Here is an 8,915-nt window from a genome sequence, read left to right on the forward strand (position 1 = left end):
CCTTTAATAACCTATGGCTTCTGGGAACAGCATTATCTGCCCTTGCAGAGCATGTCCGTTCAAACTCTGTTTTTTCCAATTAGACTCTTTAGTTAGCTTATAAAATGGCAGGTTTTCATATGCCTTTTGCATACACCATTGGTTTTGGATAACCCTTCCCTTTGCTCCCTTTTTCCTCCACCCCTATTTACCCCATCACCACTCCCACCCCAGCTTTATTCAAACCCTTCCACTCTAGCATCCCTCCCTGTATTTCCATATCACATGTGTTTTTCTACCTCCCCCCCCCCCAAGACCTCCCTCCCTCCATGGTATCTTTCTTGCTTTCTGGCCTCCAACTTAAACACAGAAATCTAAAAATTCAAAGCTAGACTACCCATATGAGAAAGAATATATGGTATTTGCCTTTTGGGGCCTGAGTTACCTCACTCAGTGTAATATTTTCCAGTTCCACCCATTTTTCTGCAAAATTCTTTCTCTTTTCTTTTGTAGTTTTAGACTGTATATTGATTATATGCCTTACCTTAGAGATTCTAATTCTCCCTTAATTTCTTTTCATCTTTTTTTCTACATCTTGTTGTGTATTTTCTTTTTTTAAGCTTAAGAGAAATGTCATTGACTCAAGAATTTCCTACAATGGGTTTTGACTATATTCAGACCTCCTCTTCTATCTCTACCTTCCCTTACAAACCATCCCCCTCCCACTTCATGTCTTCTATTTGCAAATGAAAAACCCCATCCATCTTACATAATGCCTCTGAACTGGGCACCTGAGAAATCTCATTAGAGTGTCAGTGATCTATAATTCTTTTTAAAAAAAATTTGTTATTTTTATTTAATGTGTATGAGTGTATTGTCTGCATGTGTATAAGTGCAACTGTGTTGTGCAATGCCTGCAGAGGTCAGATGAGGATGTCAGATCCCCTGGACCTGGAGTTATAGATGGTTGTTAGCTGCCATGTGGGTACTGGGAATTGAACCTGGGTCCTCTGCAAGAGTGCTCTTAACTGCTGAACCATCTGTCCAGCCATATGATCTATAAATCTTTCACTTAGGTGTGCCAAAGTAAGGACCTACTCCTTTTCCCTTGAATGTGGTTTTGGGTCAGACTATGTCCAGGTTTCTTAGAATGGGATTTTCACTCTTAATTTCTCTTACACACTTCTTAGAAATGTCAAGTGGGATTTCTCTTTTTCTCAGTGGTTGGAAATGCTTGATCTTCTTTATCAAAGTGTGTTGTTTGTAGTCCTTGTATGCATGTTACAGTTCCGCTGTCTCCTGTCCTCACTTAGCAGAATGACCCCACTGTGGAGGAAGGTGTTTTCTAATAGGCTGACTCCCCACAGTGTTTTAGTGTGGGTAAAAACAGAAGCTAGATCCTCACAAAAGGCAGTTAACTCACAGGCCTCCAATCCAATCTCTGAGTGGCTGTTGGGAGGGTTTACAGCTTCACATGATACTTTACACCAGTGCCATCTAGTTTATTTTCTGAAATCTGTAGCCTTCTCAGATTCTTAACATTGTTGAGGACTGCAGCCAGGTCTTGACAGTCACTGAGTGATGATGATGGTTGATCAATCATAGAGGTGCCAATGGGGCAGCCCAGCTTGGCTCTGCAAGGCCAGTGCAGCTCTGCTGGTATGTGTCAACGGCCAGGCTGGTGAGGCTCAGCCAGTGCGGATGTGTGGTCAGACTAGTTCAGTTCTGCCTCACTGGTGCCCATGGTATGTCAGGATTCATTGGTGCATGTGGGCAGCTATGTTGGCTCTGCCCTGCCTGTGTGCTGTGGCTTCAACATCTTGGCTCCTCGGTTATTATCCATCTTAGTTGCCAGGTTCTGAGTTCAGAATTTTGAAAACAATGTAATCAATATGAAAGCATCAAGATTCTTTTTTTTTTAACAGATCATAGGGTAGTTTTTTATTTACAGAAGAGTGGGTGCCCCACATTTACGGCTGTGCTGTAAAGTCCACACTCAAATATAAATCCTGTGACCGTCCGACAGCTGCACAAAATTATGAGAAGTGCCTCTTGGTGTTCTCAGCTTATATATCCTTTGCCCCTCCCCCCTACATGCAGCTAAGGTTGACTGATTGGGTAGGAGGGGTAACTGACTCCCCTCTTGACTCCTTGAAGAGAACAGGAAGGAGGTGTGACTATAGCTTGCTGGCATATTGGTTGAAGGACATTTCCAGTTAACACTCCACCTTTTCCTCAGGCTCTTACATTCTTTCCACCAACCTCTTCTGCAAAAGTCTCTGAGCCTTGGAAGGTGTGGTAGGTGTGGGATGATCTTCCTCCCAATGTGGCAAGGCACTGAACTTCTGGGTCTCTGCATCATCTGTTTTCTATGGGCTATTGGTCAGTTTGAGTGGGATTCCATCTACTATAAAAACACACACAGCAAGAAGCAAGAACATCTAAACAGTGACTGCTATAATAATCTACAGGTGTAAACACAAATGCTTGGTAGGTACTATAGCAGGTGCATCATTTCCATCTAACAAAGCTATTGCAGTGACTTCCCACTGGAACCTATATTCTCCCCTGCCACAGGACGTTGGCTGGGTCTACAGTACCAGATGTGTGTTCCACCCCTAGGAGCGGCCATTATATCCAATTGAAAATTTGCTGGTTGTACATACACTAGATGTTCCACTATTGCACCAGAAGGAACATCTTGTTTGGTATATTGATAGTGCAACACATGGGGTCTGTCATTGAGGAGAATTACAGGGGACTATTCTCTCCCAGTTATCTGCATATTGGCTTTATGGCACCATGAAACCCACCCATCCAGTGGCAGGGAATTTCTAGCTTAGTCCAAGCTTGATTTCTCCCTCTCCCATGCTCATATCATGCAGTGTCTTCAGCAATAGAGTTTTTCTGCCCACTTCCAGTGTATAACCAACATTATTGGCAATGGCATTTATTGTTTTGGCCGTTATTGTCTAGTGTCCCTCAGGCCAACAGCTCATAGAGGGCAACCCAACTCTGGCACTGGTTTCATTTAACAACTGTATTGCTTTTGGAAGGGCTTTCTTCCATCCCTGTAGGGTTCTTGCTGTGCTTAAGGCTTTTTTTTTTAAACTGTGTATCTGGAGAATTTCCCCCCTTTTTTCCCATAGTTCTTTGTATAGCCCTTCTTGAAGAAGTCTGGAGTCTTTTTTCTAAGTCCTTGTGCCAAGAGTTGCCAACAGTGCCATTACTCTGGCTGTGCTGCTATTTAGGATCTCCAATTATTTTCTTTCTTATTTGCTACATTCTGGGATCAGAATTTTGAGATCGATATTGAAGTGCTTATGATCAGGTAAATATTTGTCTCATTGATAAGGTTCCTCACATGCTTCATGGATGCATTCAGTCTCTTGGGAGATGGTGGGCCCCAGGCCCTGATGCTGGCTGTGCATGCACATTCTACCATGATCTTTTTTATCTCTCATGTCTTCCAGAAAATTTTATAATTTCAGTTTTCTTTACATCAGAATAGAATTCTGTTGTGTATAACACATTATCCATTCATTTGTTGATGGCCATCTAGGCTGGCTTCATTTCCTAGCTATTGTGACTAGAGCAGCAGTGAATGTGGCTGAGCAAGTGTGTCATAGTGGGATATTGAGTCCTTTGGGTATATGCCCAGGAGTGACATAGCTGGGTCATATGGTAGTTCTATTTTTAACTTTTTGAGAAACCACTACATTGATATCCTCAGTGACTGCACCAGTTTATCCTCCCACCAACAATGAATAAGGGTTCCCTGTTCCCCATATCATTGCCACCATTTATTGTTTTCTTTTTTGGTCTTTTTGAAACAAGGTTTCCCTGTATCCCAAGCTGACCTGGAACTCTCTCTATGTAGACCAGGCTGGCCTTAAACTCATGGAGATCTACCTGCCTCTGCCTCCTGAGTGCTGGGACTAAGGGTGTGCACCACAACACCTGGCTTCATTTAAAGTTTTCTTGATATTAACCTTTCTGACTGGGGTGAGATGGAATCTCAAAGTAGTTTTATTTTTCATTGATGGCTAAGGACATTGAATACTTCAAAAAAGTATGCTATGAGGGGCTGGAGAGATGGCTTGGTGGTTAAGGAATGCTCGTGCAGAGGACCCAGGTTCAATTCCCAGCACCCACATGGTGGCTACGAACCATCCTTAACTCCAGTTCTAGGGGAATCCAAAGTTCTCGTCTGACCTCTGCAGCATTGCATGACATAGGTGCACTCACATACATGCAGGCAATACACTCATACACATAAAATGAAAATAATAAATAAAAATATATTTTAAAAAGTGCTATGAAGGCTGATGGGGTAGAAAAAAATGGTCATCTATCTCATCCATCTGTTAAACCTGTGTGCTAAAATACTGACCAACCAAGCAAGATCTGTCCAGTTGTACAAAAGTGGCACAACTGTTATGGGCTTAACCAACCACTCTGATTGGATTTGAGTCCCACTTCACAGGAGAAAATTCATGTCTGGTACTCAATATCTGGTCAGAGGTAAATGTGTGGGAGGTCACAGTCCTTGGGGGGTGGAGGTGGGGAAATCTGATGTTTTGCTGAATGGACATGTTATCAAACAGCTTTCTAAATATTTATATTTATACTTACTACACACACACACACACACACACACACAGACTCTAAACCTTGGTCAGAGAAGCATTATTTTTTTCTTGGTGTCAGTTAATGCAGAGACCCATAACTAGTCAAAGTGCTGAGAATATGCAACTGTTGAGTGCTCAGTCCTAAGTGAGACATCTATATCATTTCTAAGACCCAGAGAACATTGCAGAAGAGGGAGTTGGTAGAATGCAAAAGCTGAAGAATAGGGAGGAGTGCTGTGAAAGGCTTCTGTGAGGATATGTCATAGCCATTGAAATCATGAACTCACAGTGGCTGTGTTTACTTATACAACACCATTGGATTGGGCTCATAAACACTCTGTCCTGGAAGGGGGAGGGGTTCATGAGGCCTGAACTCTCCCTGAGGTGCTTTTGGCAGTTAATGCTTGCCAGGGCTGGGGAAGTCATTATCTTTAGTGGTGTAGCCACTGGTAAGATGCCCATGCTCCAGTGAATAACTCCCTATCCATGCTTATGTAAGCAACCCTAATTAAACTCAGTGGGTCACAAAAAGAAGAAGGGAAAAAAGGAAAGATGTGAAAGTAGGAGAGGAGCTAGTTGGAAAAGAGCAGAGTTTCAGCAGGAGTGGGAGTGGCATAAGAGTAATGAGGAACAAATATCAAAACACATGCATGAAAAATGTAAAAAACTAAAGCACAAACTTACTAAGATTCAAAATTCTATCATACAGAAATTGCCACAATTGCTCTATTATACATATCTACAATTTCACATTTATACAAATTTTTTGCTTGCTCTTTTCAAAAACTATATATGCAATATTATATCGTAGTGATCCTCAGTATTTTCATTCATCAATTGGATATACTAATAGCACTATCTTGATTTTGGAGGAGTTAATGTAATTTGGGGACAGAAATATTCTGTGGCATAGTAGATGTTGAAGTTGAGTGTTGAGTGAATGTTAATTTTGTCTTGAATAAGGATTTGATATTACAACTGCTTCTTTCTGCAGTGCCCCATTAAGTGTACTATTTTTACTAAGATAGGTGAGCAGAAACAAAGAGAAATAAAAACACATACTAGAAAACACCTTGAACTAAGAACAAACAGAATTCATTTCTGAATTAAACAAATGGAGGCATGTCATAGTTTCAGCTGTCAACTTGACACAAGCCTAGAGTCACCTGGGAAGAGGGAACCTCAACTGAAGTATTTTCCAGGTCATAGTGACCTCTGGCCATATCTGTGAGGCATTTCCTTAATTACTAACTGATGTAGGAGGGCTCAACCCACTGTGAGTGATACTATCCCTGGGCAGGTGGACCCAGGCTATATAAGAAAGGTAGCTGAGGGCTGGAGAGATAACTCCGAAGTTAAGAGTACTGGCTGCTCTTGCAGAGGACCTGGATTCAAATCCCAGCACCACATGAAGGCTAACAATGGTCTATAACTCCAGTTCCAGGGGATCTGATGCCCTCTTCTGGCCTCCTCAAGTATTGCATGACATGGATATACTTACATACATGCAGGTAATACACTCATACACATAAAATTAAAAAAAAAAGAAAGACAATATTACAAAAAAAGAAAGGTAGTTGAACAAGCCAGTAAGTAGCATTCTGCCACTGGTTTCTGCTTCAAATGAGTCCCTTCAGTTCCTGCCTGGCTTCCCTCAATGATCAACTACAACCTATAAGCTAATATAAACCCTGTCCTCCTCCCCATGTTGTTTTTGGTCTTGGTGTTTATCACAGCAACAGAAAAGCAAACTAGAACAAGGCAGTTATCCATCTTTGGTCATTAGATTTCCTTAAGAGTTAAGCATTGTTTTCAGAACTTGGGAAATCATTCAAATAAAGTAGCTGATAACGAAACTAGTTGTTTTATTGTATATTGTGTTTACTCTATAAAAGGAATTACTGAAAGAAAATGTGGAGGGGGGTCACTGTTTGACATGGAGCATTACTTTGCTCTAGGAAATCCCAAATTTAAATGTTTGTTGAGAAAAAAAGATGAACAAATTTACAAAGGCCACCATACTCTGATGATAAGACACACAATCAATGTGTGAAAATAAACAAAATCATAAATTTCCAAGCCATAAATATGATCAAATATCTCATGTCCTGGCTAATATAATATCATATTATAATATAAACAATGAATACTTCTTTATCAATTATAGCTTAAGCAACACTCTTGTTTTTTTCAACTTATAAAAAGAACTATAGCACCCCTTCTGTAGAAAAGCCTTGGTTTTTGAATTCTCTCCCTAAATCATCTAACATAAACCAGGAGCTAATGGAGACAGCAATTCTATTACTGACACCACCCCAATTTCTATGGTATGCTTAATCCCTTTTTATAATAAGTCACTAAATAAAATTTGGTCGGTTTCAGGCATGTTTCTGGTGACCTTTGGCTAAAGGGTATTGGCACTTCAATGTACATTTTGCATAGTTTTAAAAATTATAAATTGATAATTCATATAAATTCATAAGATTCAGGGTCACTAAAATTTAAGACTATAAAGTGGAAAAATTAAATTATGCTCAGCTGAATAAACCAGATTCTGAAAGATAAGTACTATAAAACAACTGAACTCATAGAAGTGAGTTCTAGGGGAAACATTTCCTCAAACACTGGGCAGTTGTCAAGCATTCTCAAAGTGTTGTTACAATCTGTTAAAATTACTATTAGAGGGTTGGAGAGATGATTCAGTGGTTAAGAGCACTGACAGTTCTTGCAGAGAACCTGGGTTCTCACAAGCCTTGATGAACTCTAAATGACTTGAAACCATTTCTGCATTGCCTCTCAGAGGGCCAACACTTCCCCTGGTGCAGGGACTACTTGACTGATGCCAAGAGGCAAGACCATAAATGGCTGTCTCTGCATGCTGTCCCCATTCCAACCTTGGGCCTAGGCTGCTCTTGTTCTTCCAATCCCAGGTCTCTGGACTAGCCTCCTAGCCTAGACACTGCCCATTGAATCCAGATCCCCTGTATCCTGATCCTCTCACCCAGACTAGCTGTATCGTCTAGCGCCAAGACCCACACCTACTCTGCCTAGTTTTCTAGGTCATCCACAGGCTATACTCGCCCTGCCTTGCCCTTGCCTCCCCTCCTGATCTGCCTGCTAGAGACCTGCCTATCACCCTGCCTTGGGCCTAGGCCCTCTCCTATTCTTACTGCTTCAGACCACTGGACTAACTTCCTAACCCAGATCCTGCCCACTGCATCCCACATCAACTTTAGCTCTACAACCCTCTCCTGATCTTCCCGCCTGAGACCTCCTTACTAGCCCACCAGAACCCAGCCACTGAACTCCCGTAGCCTTGAATTCCCTTTGAAGTTCTGGCGAGCACTTCACTAATCAGCTTGGAATCATTCTGTCCCACCAATACAAAATCAAAAGTGAGAACCTGAAGCACAGACCAACTAACTATTCATATCTGAGCAAACAAAATAGCCAAGCTACATCAACAATATAAACAGAACCAAAATTCAGCTAAACAAAGGCAGACTAGAATTTCCTATCAGACATACATCCAATAAAAGAAATTCATATGCCCAAACAACAATCCTAAAACACGAATTATATGAAAAACCAGGAGACTATGTCTCTCCCAAAACTCACCAGTTCTCCAGAAGTGTACTACAATGAGAATTACCTAGAGAAATACCACAACACAGAACTTTTTTTTCACTTATTAATATTTATTGAGGTGTGTTCCAGGAATAAAGGTGCCAGATAAGATGCAAAACATTCAGCTGAGTTGAATTTCAGATAAGTAACAGAATCTATGATGGTTGATTGCTTGGTTTTATTCGGTTGGGCAGTCCCAGCCAGAAACTAGGGTGGCTTCGAGGCATGCACAGGCAAATCATATCTGAATTCTTCTCAAGAAGTCAGTCTAGCCAGATATGGTGGCACATACCTTTGAGGGAAGCAGAGGCCAGCTGGGTCTACTTAGTGAGTTCCAGGCCAGCTGGGGCTATAGCTCCCTGTCCGGGAAGGGGTGGGGAGGAAAAAGGACAAGGAGGAAGAGGAGGAGGAGGAGCTCACAGTCTAACACTAAGATATGAACATATGATCATGTCACTTTTAGTAACCCTTAGAAGTACTAATTGAGAGTTCCAGAAATCAGTAGCTCAGTAGTTCAAGAGATCCATTTCAACAGTACATATCTCCTGCATGAGTTCAAGTCCTTCTAAGAGGCTTTTAAGGTATTTTCTTTCTTGAAGGAAATAGAGGAAGTGAATAGGCTATGATCACTGAGGTGTGTGTGTGTGTGTGTGTGTGTGTATGTGTGTGTGTGTGTGT

Source organism: Nannospalax galili, unplaced genomic scaffold (genome assembly GCF_000622305.1).
Source record: "Nannospalax galili isolate Female #2095 unplaced genomic scaffold, S.galili_v1.0 scaffold85, whole genome shotgun sequence".
NCBI lineage: Eukaryota > Metazoa > Chordata > Mammalia > Rodentia > Spalacidae > Nannospalax > Nannospalax galili.